This window comes from Schistocerca serialis, chromosome 1, assembly GCF_023864345.2.
Source record: "Schistocerca serialis cubense isolate TAMUIC-IGC-003099 chromosome 1, iqSchSeri2.2, whole genome shotgun sequence".
NCBI lineage: Eukaryota > Metazoa > Arthropoda > Insecta > Orthoptera > Acrididae > Schistocerca > Schistocerca serialis.
In genome coordinates, this window is record NC_064638.1 from 879,460,095 (window position 1) to 879,476,683 (window position 16,589).

The 16,589-nt window shown below is 38.4% G+C and overlaps 1 pseudogene; it reads right to left on the bottom strand.

Annotated features, from left to right (window-relative positions):
• Window positions 1–626: 626 nt before the first annotated feature.
• Window positions 627–16,589, bottom strand: part of LOC126410865 (glutathione S-transferase theta-1-like) — a 54,063-nt pseudogene continuing 38,100 nt past the window's right edge.

Sequence of the window (16,589 nt, forward strand, 5' to 3'; positions counted from 1 at the left end):
CTGCCTCTCGCTCTCAACTGCCAGCCACCTTTGGCCAACCCTCCCTCCAAGACCCAGCCTTCTCCTATCCCCCCCACCCCCCCCCCCCCCCCCCCCCCCCCCCCCCCACTCCACACAATGCAATGCCTTAAGCAAGTGGAGCTACAGTGATTGCACAATGTAGTCAGCTAAGCTACCAATGTTCTCTGTCTTGTTTATGTGTCAATCAAGGGCTCATTGCTTCAGCTGTTCAGTGAGTTGTTGCCTTTACAGCTTAAATCATTAGATTTTGCACAGTCGCCCATAATGCTATAGGCAGTGAAAGGGAATATAAGGTGCAGTCTCAAATAAGTATTAAATGAAAACTTTTGTTATTGCTTCAGCTGAATATATTTTCTGTTTGTAGTATCTTGAATAGCTCACTGGGTGATGACACCTCTGGAATGAAGCACATATTGTTATAAAAAATGCTATACATGTTGAAGTAACATTATAATAAGACACTAATTATTTTTCATGTGGCTTTACAATAAACCTCTAGCATATAATGTTTTAACATTTTAAATTGTACATTGTTATGTACAGCACTCAACAAAGGAAAGGCTGTTCAATTTAAAGATAAATATAAATCCATGTACCAAGCCTTTCCAACATCTGCATTTGTTGTTCAGTATCACAGCTTTGTGAGTGAAGGATGTGGTACACCTCCATACTTCTCTGTTATCTTTCTTACCATCGCATGAACTTTGTCATAATGTGGTAGTGTGTCACGATGAACTCTCTCTAACCAAGCTGAGAGTTTTGGAAATCCATCACAGGGATTGTAGCCTGCCATTCCTGGAAACATAATTATTAAAAAGCTAATACAGCCTCTCCACTCTGAATTAGAAAAAGGCAATCTTAAGCCTGCTATAAAGCTTACACAGTGGTGAGTCACATCCCAAGTAATATGCAATGAATGAATTAATGGTAAAAGGCAGTTCAAACTTTCCCATTTAGTTGTTTAACCTATTTCTTCCCAGTGGTGCAACACAAAGTTTTCAGTCATTTATTTTTTTCATGAAGTGTCAGACTAATAGTGAACCATAAGAACAATTGCCAGAGAACTTGTGACTGACTTAACACATGCATGATGAGTTTTGTGTGAGTTCAATTTGACTGCATTTTGTGAAGTTAAACTTTTTATTGCATGTCATATGCAACACTAGGAAGAAATGTGTTAAAAAGCCTATACACCTTTCTTTCTTTATATCTTCCTTTCTTGTTCCAAATGAAGCACTTATTTGTAAGCTCTCATTTTACACACTAATGGACAAAAGTCTTTGTATCTATTTTATTTCCTTGAAGTTATATTCCTCATAATTTCTTTTGGGATTTTAAGAAACACTCTGTTAATAAGAGAAATGGAAACAAAGGAGTAAAAATATATGCAGTCTGTGATAGAAAAACCTTTTATATTTGCTGTATGGTTCACATTTTTTTTTTTTTCAGCAAAAGCAGGAAGAGGATGAAGCAAGTTTCTTAATGGTGTTTCCCAATGATGTAATACTCACTAGTTTGTTCAATCTCACATGCCCCAAGGAGATCAGCAATACTGATTTCGTGTCCAGCCAGATATGGTTTTTTTGTTCAACCAGATAATTTCCACTTCATTCAATGTTGCTGCCATTATTTGTTTCTCGTCTAGCAACTGTTTCAAGATTAAGCTGTTTTCCTTTCATTGCTGGAAACAGAAACTGTTGAAAAAACAGGCATAATTTGCTGATCAGTAAGACATGCTAAAAGAGTTAGTGTATTTCAGCCATGATATGCTAATTTTTAAATGTGTTGCTGACAACTAAAAGAGGGCCATGAATGTCTCAGAATATATAAAAAAAACATTTCTGTTATATAAATTTTCTAATACATTTCTTGTCATGATTTTTGAATGAGTTTTTTCACCATAAATTGGCCTATAATGCGATAACAGGCAAGTATATCACCTGACATAATGTACTGATATTGCCATATCCAGAATGTGTCCTCTGTAATAAATATAACCTCTTTTAACTACATTCAGGAGACACAACAAAGAAGGTGATTTATTTAATTCACATCAGTGTCAATTTCTTTTGTGCTGCATGTTCACTGACAGTGGACACTGTGGTCTAACACAGAGTTATTTCATTACACACTTTAATCACTTTTTGCAATGCCAGTTGATATATCCTTTTCTAAAGCCAGAATCATTTTTTCAGATGATGACATCATGTGTCAGCAGCCATCTTTCACTACCAAATGTGTTACAACAGGGTGATTGTTATTGCTCAGCGTGGGCTACGATTCTCTGCCAAGGAAGGATGTTGTGCAGCTGAAGAATAACTGATGATGGTTACAGCACCTTCTGTATTGGGATTTTTTTTTAACAGCCATTAGGTGGGCAGTGCAGTGAATACAAGAGCGTTTATCTGGGTCAGTAGCCTACAGCTGCTGACTGCCCGCCACCACTGTTGCATTGCCATGCTCATGGTGACGGTGTGGTGTCACCTGTTGCTGTGAGGACATCAGGATGCATCCCACTCCAGGGTTCAGAACATAGTTTTGGTACTCTGGCAAGGCCAGAGATGGCTAGATACTCTTGTTGTTCTCTTGGGATAGCAACCAAGTGCAAGGCTGCCACTGGTGCCCAGATGCTTAGGTGTCAAGCAGCAGCTCGTGTCCCGGCAGAGGCAAGAGTGTCTGCATCATTGGTGCAGCATGGAGTAGAACAGGCACAATGTTGCATTGCTGCCCGTGTGTTCGACGATGATGAGCCGGTTCATGCATCCTTAAGTAGGGCCTCCTGCAGCTCCATGCTGATATTACTGTAATTTCAGAGTCAATGGGTTGCACAGAAAGTACTGGGATGGGACCAATGACGTAGTTGTTATAATCAGGCTGTAATACCTCCCTGAGGGTTGCACAGCATCAGCATGTGTACTCTGTTGCCAAAGAGGCAGATGCAAAGCTACTGACTATGTAGCCTGCCGGCCAACACTGACTAATTTTGTTGGTGGCTGGCTTCCACCCTGTCACTGCACTGCTGATTCTAAATCATGTTTATAGCTTTACCCCCTTAAAGTATTGTCCTGTGTGTCTCGGTTATACTACTAAATCTCATGGAAAATATGCCAAGAAATTAATGAGTGCACAAAAGATCAGCAACTTCACAGATCCAGGGGTACATTACTGTAGGGATAACATGAAGAGAGGGGGAGTAGTTCTTATAAGTGGAATAAAGTTCCACATCATAGACGTGAATGAGTAATACATCATATAGCACTTTGAATACTGTTCTTCACTAACAGACAGGAGTTCTTACAGTGTACAAAGCCTCAGAAGCAAATGTTTTAAATGCCATTCCTTAGTACCCCCAGTTACATATATGTAACGTAAGTTTTATATGGGTTTTACTGGTCTTTAGTTAATGCTAATTCACCAATGCCTATTGTTTACACATTTGCACAAGCCTTGCAGTGCATTCTGCCAGGAATAATTGGAACTACTGTAGAAATATTATCTTTGACCATCTTTGTAATTTCTTAGGTGCTCCAGAGCAGAAGTTGGTCACAATCATGTAGTGGAAGGTATTTGGGATCCTCTGTTTGTGTAGATAATATGTTTTAATTAGTATATATTAAATATTGTCTCTTTAAATAAGTTCTAGTGGACCAATTATTTGTATTCTTTTGGCTCTGCATTTTGAAATACCATAGGATTGTTGAAATGAACACATGTTACGTATGTGTAACAGCATGTGGGCATTTAGGGTTGTGTTTATGAATGTTCATATTGTGATGCTTAGGCATTTTCTTTTACTCCCAGTTAATTATTGATGACATTCTTGAGAGTCTAAATAATCCTGATGAAAGTGATTTTTTTTAACTTGATGATGAGGATGATGATAAAATTTCAACTAATGGTAGCACGTATCATGGCAGTGGAGAAACTTCAACTCCAAAGGTGTTGCAAGAGTTGTCTGTTTTTGATTCAGTAAATCCTGATGATGTTCCAGAAGATACAGAGTTGTTGTATATCGATGGTGGTCTTACTCCAGAAATTCATCCATTTGTGCAGCTTCCACAAGACAAACCTGAAGAAGTGCTTACCCCTTTGCAGTACTTCAATCTCTTGTGACACGTGAAATGCTGGAACTCTGTGTTCAACAAACTAATATTTATAGTATTCAGAAATGACATTGCCCTAGCTGAGCTGGAGCAGCTTTTAGATATTTATTTGTGAATAGGCTTGGCTCAGATGCCTAGTGTGCGATGTTACGGTCAGAGGAAGGCAACGGCAAACCACCTCCATTAGGACCTTGCCTAGTAAGGCGGTGCGGGTCTCCCGCATCGTTCCCCTACGCTCTGTAAAGAAGCATGGGACTTCATTTCCATTCCATTGACATTGCCCTAGCTGAGCTGGAGCAGCTTTTAGATATTTATTTGTGAATAGGCTTTGCTCAGATGCCTAGTGTGCGATGTTATTGGGAAAAATGTGATGTATAATCTGGTTTCTGCTTGAAGCCGCTTTCAGAAACTTATTGTTACTAGACTAACACAGAGAGAAGATAAGTTATGGAAAATTTGACCTTGGCTCATTTTGTTCCCACAAGCTTGCCTGAGAAAACTGCCAGAGCAGGATCAGTGTGTTGACAAAATAATGATCCTTTTCAGAGGATGCAGTAGTCTTCAACAATATATACAAAACAAGCCAACAAGATGGGGATTCAAAATGTGGGCTAGAGCTTGTTCGTTAGGATATTTGTGTGATTTTGATGTTTACCAAGGTGCGGCTTCTAAGGCAACAAAGCATGTGCCTGTAAAGGATCTTGGTTATAAAGTTGTGATGAAGCTAACTGCAGCATTGGAAGACAATTGCTTTTTCATGGTTTATCCAGACAATTTCTTCAAATTGTATCATGTTGCTGAGAGTCTCCTGAAGAGGGGTATTTATTATACAGGCACCATAAGAGCTGGAAGATTCAAGCAATGTACTCTTCCTGAAGGAAAGCAGATGAAAGTGCAAGGACGCGGTACTATAGCTTCATAAGTTGACACAACGGGCAATTGCAGATGATACCTCACTGTTATTTCTTGGTAAACAAAATGATGAGTTAACGTTGGTAGCAACTGAGGGACTAAGTCAAATAACTACTTATTTCCAAGATCAAGGTTTGAAAGTTAATATCAGTAAATCTCAGTTATTGCCATTTAAACTTACAAACTCACACCAAACCTCTATCAGTAACATAGGTGGAATTGAAGTAGTGGACACAGAAGGCTGCAGATTTCTAGGTATTCACAGAGATGAAAATCTAAGATGGGTAAACCATATCAAATTTTTATGCAATAAAATCAGCAATTCATTACATCTAATCAGCCAGTTATCAAAAGTAGTTCTACATCAGACATTAAAAACAATTTATTATGGAACCATTTTTGCACAGATTAATTATGGGATAGAGAGATGGGGTTGTGCTGCCGACATACATATGAACAGAATATTAACCCTACAGAAAAGAGCAATCAGAATTATCCATGGATTAGGGTATAGAGATTCATGCAGGGAAATCTTTGTCCATCATAAATACCTCACAGTCTACTCTCTGTATCTTTACAAATTAATTATATTTTTTGTGACACATCAAAACAAAGCAACAAAGTGCTCTGATATGCATGCCTATAATACAAGAAATAAAAACTGCTACTACAGACAAAGAACAAAATTGAAAACAACAGACCATAGTCCATGCATTAGTGGTCAAATATGGTACAACAGATTACCGAGCTCTGTAAGGTGCCACAAAGGGAACTTATTCAAAGTGAAACTGAAATATTTCTTGATTGACAAGTGTTTATATTCTTTAAGTGAATATTAATATTAAACTAAAATAAAATATTGTATATATGTTCGATAGGCTATGATGTCACGATCGACAAAGCTTTCGAGTCCTGATACATTTGGTACGCCTGTACCACCACGTACAATAGCGACTGTTAACCATCCGTTGCCATGGGTAAAGGAATCATTGATGTCGATGCTGAAGTTCAGTCTGCAACCACAGAAGACTGCGGGTCCATCCAATAGCGAATGTGCAGAGACAGATTTGATAGTATTCTTTTTCTTGTCGGCAGCGGATGTTGTCATTTCAACGTCTTCAATGGTTTTATATATTTGCTATTGGATGGACCCGCAGTCTTCTGTGGTTGCAGACTGAACTTCAGCATCGACATCAATGATTCCTTTACCCATGGCAACGGATGGTTAACAGTCGCTATTGTACGTGGTGGTACAGGCGTACCAAATGTATCAGGACTCGAAAGCTTTGTCGATCGTGACATCATAGCCTATCGAACATATCATGTAACTGAAAATGCTAACAAAGACTTCGGCAAATCAACATATATGTCACCCTCACCCTTCTCCTTGTATACACGTAGTAGACGTAAGATATCTGTCAATGAAACTGTATTTGTATGGATTAAAGGTAAAGGTACTTGTGAATATGTTAAATTTATTGGAGATTGTACAATGTATTTTCACAAATAAAGTGATCTGTAGCGTAGCTTAAAAACGGACAAGGGTACATCTAGAATCAGTCGACATAGAGTATGCAACAGCATGTTATGTCAGAAGATACCGTCGTCGTGCAAGACAGACAATATATAAAACCATTGAAGACGTTGAAATGACAACATCCGCTGCTGACAAGAAAAAGAATACTATCAAATCTGTCGCTGCACATTCGCTATTGGATGGACCCGCAGTCTTCTGTGGTTGCAGACTGAACTTCAGCATCGACATCAATGATTCCTTTACCCATGGCAACGGATGGTTAACAGTCGCTATTGTACGTGGTGGTACAGGCGTACCAAATGTATCAGGACTCGAAAGCTTTGTCGGTCATGACATCATAGCCTATCGAACATATCATGTAACTGAAAATGCAAACAAAGACTTTGGCAAATCAACATATATGTCACCCTCACCCTTCTCCTTGTATACACGTAGTAGACGTAAGATATCTGTCAATGAAACTGTATTTGTATGGATTAAAGGTATATATATATATATGTGTGTGTGTGTGTGTGTGTGTAAAATCTGAATATTTATAATAGGTTCGATGTAACACCAAATATTGCGCCTTATTAGGTACAATGGTACATTTGTATCATGTATATGTAATCACATACAGGGTGTTTCAAAAATGACCGGTATATTTGAAACAGCAATAAAAACTAAACGAGCAGCGATAGAAATACACCGTTTGTTGCAATATGCTTGTGACAACAGTACATTTTCAGGCAGACAAACTTTCGAAATTACAGTAGTTACAATTTTCAACAACAGGTGGCGCTGCGGTCTGGGAAACTCTATAGTACGATATTTTCCACATATCCACCATGCATAGCAATAATATGGCGTAGTCTCTGAATGAAATTACCCGAAACCTTTGACAACGTGTCTGGCGGAATGGCTTCACATGCAGATGAGATGTACTGCTTCAGCTGTTCAATTGTTTCTGGATTCTGGCGGTACACCTGGTCTTTCAAGTGTCCCCACAGAAAGAAGTCACAGGGGTTCATGTCTGGCGAATAGGGAGGCCAATCCACGCCGCCTCCTGTATGTTTCGGATAGCCCAAAGCAATCACACGATCATCGAAATATTCATTCAGGAAATTAAAGACGTCGGCCGTGCGATGTGGCCGGGCACCATCTTGCATAAACAACAAGGTGTTCGCACTGTCGTCTAAGGCAGTTTGTACCGCCACAAATTCACGAAGAATGTCCAGATAGCGTGATGCAGTAATCGTTTCGGATCTGAAAAATGGGCCAATGATTTCTTTGGAAGAAATGGCGGCCCAGACCAGTACTTTTTGAGGATGCAGGGACGATGGGACTGCAACATGGGGCTTTTCGGTTCCCCATATGCGCCAGTTCTGTTTATTGACGAAGCCGTCCAGGTAAAAATAAGCTTCGTCAGTAAACCAAATGCTGCCCACATGCATATCGCCGTCATCAATCCTGTGCACTATATCGTTAGCAAATGTCTCTCGTGCAGCAATGATAGCAGCGCTGAGGGGTTGCCGCGTTTGAATTTTGTATGGATAGAGGTGTAAACTCTGGCGCATGAGACGATACGTGGACGTTGGCGTCATTTGGACCGCAGCTGCAACACGGCGAACGGAAACCCGAGGCTGCTGTTGGATCACCTGCTGCACTAGCTGCGCGTTGCCCTCTGTGGTTGCCGTATGCAGTCGCCCTACCTTTCCAGCACGTTCATCCGTCATGTTCCCAGTCCGTTGAAATTTTTCAAACAGATCCTTTATTGTATCGCTTTTCGGTCCTTTGGTTACATTAAACCTCCGTTGAAAACTTCGTCTTGTTGCAACAACACTGTGTTCTAGGTGGTGGAATTCCAACACCAGAAAAATCCTCTGTTCTAAGGAATAAACCATGTTCTCTACAGCACACTTGCACGTTGTGAACAGCACACGCTTACAGCAGAAAGACGACGTACAGAATGGCGCACCCAAAGACTGCATTGTCTTCTATATCTTTCACATCACTTGCAGCGCCATCTGTTGTTGAAAATTGTAACTACTGTAATTTCGAAAGTTTGTCTGCCTGAAAATGTACTGTTGTCCCAAGCATATTGCAACAAACGGTGTATTTCTATCGCTGCTCGTTTAGTTTTTATTGCCGTTTCAAATATACCGGTCATTTTTGAAACACCCTGTATGTATGTATGACTGTACTAAACTTGTAAAAAAATGCTATGACGTTTGCAAAAGACACCAGTTGGTGTCTCCATGCAAAAATATGCAATAAATAAAAAAAATAAAAATAAATTTCATCGTTGCGAAATGGTATGATAACAAATGCGTTACATTGTTATCTTTGCTAACAGGTGTAGAGCCAAAGGACATGGCAAAAAGATGGGATAGGACTAATAAAGAACATATTCTTGTCTCAAGACCAAACATTGTTCTAATGTACAATTGTAATATGGGAGGAGTAGATCTTTATGATATGTTGACATCACTGTACAAATATCCCATAAAATCCAGAGAATGGTATTTGTATACCTTCTGGCACACAGTTACAATAGCTATTGTCAATAGCTGGCAGAAATACAGAGAAGACTGCAAGGTCCTGCCTGAAAAACATGTTTCTCTCAGACTGATTCGAGCTAATGTTGCAAGTGCATTGATATCTGCTGAACAATTAAAATTCAAGCACTGAAGATATCTCCAAAAAATTCAAGAAACCAGCTACTACAGTAACTCCAGTGCTAGAATGCCAGAAGGGCAAAATTGACCACTTTCCTCAGTGGAATAACACAAGAGGAAGGTGCAAAATTTGCAGGAAACAGAACACTTTTGTTCTATGCCAAAATTCAAATTTTTTCTGTGCTTGAACAAAGACAGAAACTGCTTCAGAAGATTCCACTACTAAAAGAAATGTATGTAAATACAATTCTTGTTACACTATTGTATGAGTTTTTGTAATAATCTGATTCAGAATGCAGTACTATGATTATACATTTATCGTACCCATGCCAATACCAGTACCTTGAATCTCAATGTTACATATGTGTAATGCGTTGTAGAAAAGGACTCAAAAATGAAAAATGCTAAAAGTTGGACATTTGTCGCACTACAAACAGCATGCAAAATTCTTCACTGTCATCAAAAAAGCAAAACTTTGTATTATGTACAAAAAATTTAAAATTCTTAAAATAAAGCAAAGGCCATTTGGTGCATTATTAGGCATGAAATGAACAACGTATGTAATGCAGCTGGTACTAAATTCCCAGATGACAGTAGCAGTGAGACATATGATGTTAAAGTCAAGTTGTTGGGCACTAAATTCAAATAATTCTGCCTAACTGTAACTGAAAGCAGGTAACTAAAAATTACTTACATAGGCAACACTTACTCCGCCACAAGATATCAGACAGTTGACAAGTAAAGTTGTATTTCATGAAAGATGAAGTATGCAGCAGTGAGCCCAATTTGTAAAAATTGAGAAAACAGATGACCTCTAACTATATACCAATCTCCCTCCTTCCCATGTTACGAAAAGTATTTCAGAAGGTAGCTTACAGGAGATGGTTTCACCTTTAACAGCTCAGTCTGGCTTCCATAAGAGCTTCTCTGCTAAGAAAGCAATGTATTCAGCTTTGGTAGCGATAAAAAAGAAAAATTACGCTGTTGGTGTTTTCTGTGATCTTGTCTAGTTCTTTCACCCTTCTTCTTCTTCTTCTTCTTCTTCTTCTTCTTTATCGTCGGCTTGTCCCACGTCACGTAGGGTCGGTGTTGCTCTTCTGCATCGTTCTCCTCCATAGTTCTCTATCCATTGCCTCTTCCTTCTTCCATCCTTTCTCCCTTAGGTCCCCAGATATCTTATCCTTCCACCTCATCTTCGGTCTTCCTCTCCTTCTCGCTCCTTCAATCTTTATATCTTCAACTCTGTTTCCGATATACTCTTCCCCTTTTCTCTGTAAGTGTCCGTACCACCTTACTCAGCTCTCTTGTAGCTTTTTCCCCATGGGTCCTACTTTCACAGCTCTTCTAATAAATTCATTTCCAATCCTGTCCTTCCTTGTTACCCCACACATCCACCTCAGCATCCTCATTTCCACCACTTCCATCTTCCTTTCCTGGGCTACTGTGATTGTCCATGTCTCTGCCCCATATATCATAGCAGGCCTTACCACTGACTTGTACACTTTCCCTTTCAACCCAATACGCACTTTCTTGTCACACAACACTCCACTCATTTTCCTCCAGTTGTTCCAACCACAATTTATTCGGTGTTGTATCTCGCTTTCCAGTCCTCCATCCCTCTGTATGTATGACCCCAGGTATTTAAATTTTCAGACCGATTTCAGCTCATCATCCTGGATCTTGCAAGACCTGATCTGCACATCCTTCAGTGCTAAATATTCTGACTTTGTCTGACTTTTGTCTAGTTCTTTCACCTTGAACATCATAAAATTCTACTATAGAAACTTGGAAAATGGTGCATGGATGGAATCATTACAACAGAAAAAGAGTAATGTCAAATCATATAACAGGAATAATACTAAATTCAGTGTGAGAAACATACAAAATGGTGTTCCACAACGTTCAAGTGCTAAGTCCACTCCCATTCTTGGCTTATTTAAATGACTGAGACATTTGAAGAGTCTTCAAAAACTTTGTTGCTTGATGATACAATATCTGTGCCAGACACAGCTGAGAGAGATGGCTCAGTCTTACAATTGGTTGACAGCAAATAGCTTAACTCTTAATCATACAATGTCTCATATTTTGCAGTTACACACAAATAAAAATGACATGAATCAGAAGTAATGATCCAACTAGCACACACTGGATGAGACTCCATAGATGAAGTTCCAACTCATCCCTCTGTATGTATGACCCCAGGTATTTAAATTTTCAGACCGATTTCAGCTCATCATCCTGGATCTTGCAAGACCTGATCTGCACATCCTTCAGTGCTAAATATTCTGACTTTGTCTGACTTTTGTCTAGTTCTTTCACCCTGAACATCATACAATTCTACTATAGAAACTTGGAAAATGGTGCATGGATGGAATCATTACAACAGAAAAAGAGTCATGTCAAATCATATAACAGGAATAATACTAAATTCAGTGTGAGAAACATAAAAAATGGTGTTCCACAATGTTCAGGTGCTAAGTCCACTCCCATTCTTGGCTTATTTAAATGACTGGGACATTGGAGGAGTCTTCAAAAACTGTGTTGCTTGATGATACAATATCTGTGCCAGACACAGCTGAGAGAGATGGCTCAGTCTTACAATTGGTTGACAGCAAATAGCTTAACTCTTAATTATACAATGACTCATATTTTGCAGTTACACACAAATAAAAATGACATGAATCAGAAGTAATGATCCAACTAGCACACACTGGATGAGACTCCATATATGAAGTTCCAACTCATATGAATGCATGATAAATTGAGCTGATGCCAGCACACAGAACATAAACCAAAAACCTCAATTCTGCCTTCTTTGCTTATAGAAATCACTCTTACTGAGTTAAGCTGCACAATGGTTGCTTAAGTAGTTTTAGTCAGTACTGTCTTTGTAATATATTGTCATATCATACAATATTTTTTTTTTTGGGTAAACAACTTTTAGCCAAATAATCTCTTTTGTGAAAAAGAGAGCACTTAGAATCATGAGTGTCATTCACCCAAGATGTTCTTGCAGAAACCAGTTCCATAAGCTCTGAATATTAATGACCACTTCTCAATACTTATTTTCTCTGATGGAATTTGGCTATAATAATCACTCTCTCTTAACATCTAATAGTGCATACCATCATCACAATACAAGGTCTGAAAATGATTTACATAGGGCTATAAAACATCTAAGTCTTGCACAAAAGGTGTTCACTATTCTGCTAAAAAAGTTTTCAATTATCTTCTGTCAGATATTAAAGTCCACATTAATGACCCATCTACATATAAATCTAAATTAAGAAAATATCCATGGCTAAGTCATTTTACTCTCTTGATGAGAATATGAAGATTAATCAATGATTGTTTTTGTAAACTAGTATTGCAATTTCTATTTATGTTTTGAGACTCTATCTCTAATGTGCTAACCATTATTTGTCTTTCTGATATATGATGGTCAATTCATAAATATACATACTTTTCTTTTTGTACCCTGAAATATTCTCAATAGTGTACATTATTTTATTGTAGACAGTTTATTGTACCTATGTAATAATGTAAACCTGACTCATTCCACATCCTTGTGATTCATCACAATATAGATCTATGGAATTCAAATAAATAAATAGTATAATCTTCTGGGGTAATGTAGCTAAGGTCAAGATTTATTAATTCTACAGCAGAATGCAGTAAGAATATTGTACAAAGTTCATAGCCGTATTCTTGCTGAAGCCGCATGAAAAAAACCTTGAGGTTCTTTCAAGTGGCAGTTCATGCTCTCCCTAATGGTAATTGTAATTAATAGCAAGAGTGGGTTTAGGATGAATTGTGAAATTTGTAACCACAAAACTAATTTCCGTGTAGACTTTATGTCGCTATCTATGATTTAGAATGGTGTTCTATATTGTAGCACAAAAGCCTGTATCAAATTGTGGTTAGACATTGGGCAGGACAAACTAAAAGAATACCTTATTAGCCACTACTTCCACAATTTTTCTGGACGTTTCAATTTGGGGATGTAAATTCCACTATTCTGATGTTCCTAATAAGTAAGTATTTACTTTGCCAGGTTATAGATAGCTGATAATGCTCTACGTAAAGTTCCTTAAATGTTTTGTTTCACATATCAGGCAACATGGCTGCTGAGTAGTGTAAGTGGAAGAGCAGTGAAGTACAGGTTACATAAATAGCATGCAGTGATTGTCTCCATCTGCTAATGTAAAACTTGACTTCTAGTCTAATCCAGAATTCTTTCTTGTGTCACTGTTTGTAATAGCCATACCATTGCCTATGTATAGCTTTATCTGATTGTAAGATAACATGTCCTCCTCATTCTTTATGTATTTAGTTGTTCTGAAATTGTTGCTATTATTATTTTTAAATCTTGCATGTTCTAGATATTCACAAGAATCCTGTCAGCTTTATCTTTCGATATTGCAACTGTTTTCCCATATTCTTAGTATGTTTGTATTTTTCATGATATTCATTCTAGACTGTTTCCTGTCAAATTTTAAACAGAATTTTGTTTTTTAAAGTATAGTATAGTTGTTCCACCTGCTGAGGTCTTTGGTGTTATGTAATGCTGCTTTGATGACCTGTAAGCCTGTTACTGTAGTATGAACTAGCAGTTTTTCAACTAAGATCAAGCACAGTTGAAAGAGTGCCATTTTGGGCTATTTTCCTTGAATAAATCTAGTATTTTATTGCTTGCTATGACCCCTTTTCCTCTTTTGTGTGTGTGTTATTTATTTTTTCCATTATTATGCTGTTTTCTTTAACTAAGTTCTAAAGCTGCAAGCGAACGTTATGTTTTAGGTGAGAGGTTTCCCAGTGATCACCTTGGCGTCTTTGATTTGATTTACACTGGACTTGTATTATAGTAGGTACAGCATCTTTGTGTCCTACCATTAGTGCACCTATAGATGATTAAATGCTCATCATTAGTTTTAAACAAGCACTGATGACCATGAAATTTAGCACCCAAAACCTCTAATCACCACCACCACCACCACTACCACCTTAGCTTTAAAAAATGTAGACTTGTACATCAACCTCTATATTCTTCAGAAGTTCTTTCACTAAAAAAAAGGACAAACAGGATGTAGAACATTGTAAATACATGAACTACAACATTACTAAAGTGCACATATCACTTATCTTACTAACCTTGCTAGTAAAATACAGTGAACAGTTACTCCTTGTATTTGTATGTTGCCACTCCAGATATTCATCAACTCTTGCCTGTCTTTTGCTGTCAGCAGGATACCAATGGTCAGGAACATTTCTCTCCCGACTCAAGTATCTTAAAATTCCTACACTGAAACAAAAATCCATTCACAGTCTAAATGAATTGCTGTTGGCAGCAAAGTTATGGTGCCAAAGCTCAGAATTTACTGTGTGTTACCTTTCACTCAATGTGAAATCTCCGTCTATGATCATAGGAACCTTTTTCATAGGATTCAGTTTTGAAAATTCTTCACCAAATTGCTCACCTATCAGAAAGTTTCAACAGAAAATTTTAATTATGCCTGTAGATATGATAAAACTATGGATGTACCAAAGGATTTTTTTTTTTTTCAAATAAATTTAAATCCCCATATTTTAAAGAGTTGTATTGTAAACATTTGATTTTAAAATGCTAACAAATATGTGGAAACTGAACAGAAAAATTACAAACAAGAAAATAAGAATGAAAGGTGAGATGTACAACAACAATAAAAAGAAAAACAGTTATATTTCCCAACATATGGAAGGATTATCTGTCTTGTGATGAAAAACACTGCAAAACAAAAGCTCCCAACATTAGCCACAACAGCTAAATTTTTAACAGCTAAATTTTTTTGTACCTAAACGAGACAATCAAGAAATGGAAAGGCAGTTGGTGTAAAACTGCTGAGAGGGGTCAATCTGGAGTGTTACACAGCCATGCTGTGTTAACATGCCCCAATGGCCTGATGCTTTTCCAGCCCAGTGGGTTACATGCTGAGGCTACTCACTGGGCCAGCCTGTTGCCTTTGCTGGATTTCATTTTGTATCTGTCTATAAAGCCCTGCGTTTATCCAGCTCTATAGTTATTTCAATTAATTGGGCAAAGGTTGCCAGAAGTTTGAATGAATGTTCAAACTCTGTATCTCAAAACCATTTATAAAACCTCAAGGTGATGCTTGCAACATTTACCTACTGATATAAGTTTTATTGCCATCTCATGACTTAAAACATCAATGACTTCCATTTTCAAATAAAATAATTTGTAATTCATGAATGCAGTGTACTGAAGATTTATTTATATACCATACTTTACAAGATATGTAATCAGCATGATGTAAACAGCAGAACCCTTTACAACAGAATCAACAACCAGTACAGTCCAGAATGAGCACCATGCTGTTTTGCTGACAGTACGAGTGGTGCTCACATGGCATGAGTGCTGGGCACCTCCAGTGGATGCTGTCTCCAGTGGACATGCAACACCACCACCCAATATGGACGAAATAGTGCCTGTCCTTTAATGCCCCTATGACAAAAGTGAATGCCCTTTGCAGGGAATTGATCCCAGAAGACACCATCAGACACAAATCAGGGCATCCCTCTCCCATCGATGAAGACAGCCAAATTTTCATTTCATGCATGCAGTGTACTGAAGATTTATTTATATACCATACTTTACAAGATATGTAATCAGCATGATGTAAACAGCAGAACCCTTTACAACAGAATCAACAACCAGTACTGGGAATATTTGAGTCCAGAATGAGCACCATGCTGTTTTGCTGACAGTACGAGTGGTGCTCACATGGCATGAGTGCTGGGCACCTCCAGTGGATGCTGTCTCCAGTGGACATGCAACACCACCACCCAATATGGACGAAATAGTGCCTGTCCTTTAATGCCCCTATGACAAAAGTGAATGCCCTTTGCAGGGAATTGATCCCAGAAGACACCATCAGACACAAATCAGGGCATCCCTCTCCCATCGATGAAGACAGCCAAATTTTCTGGTGTAACTTCAAACAGGCACCTTATGTGGAGCTCTCACATAGACCATGTTCAAGCAACAGCAGCACAATGGCTGGAATCCATCATCCTCACTGCCAGCACAGCCTGGAGTCCTTCTCTACCTCATGCTGTTGTAACCTGTATTTGGTTATGCTATAGTAGCGTCAGTCAACATCTCTCTGGGCCACAAGTGACTCCAGTACCTTAACAGTCACATGCTGAAGTGAGACCATCCACCTGCCAATTGACTTCCCAACTGTGGAGCTGCATCAGTTGGTGGAGGTGCCGTATCTCACAGAGCAGATTTGGAACTTGGCTCACACACCTCAAGAACAGATATGGAGCTTTTGTAAATTTTAAATATGGGGCTTAAGTTAC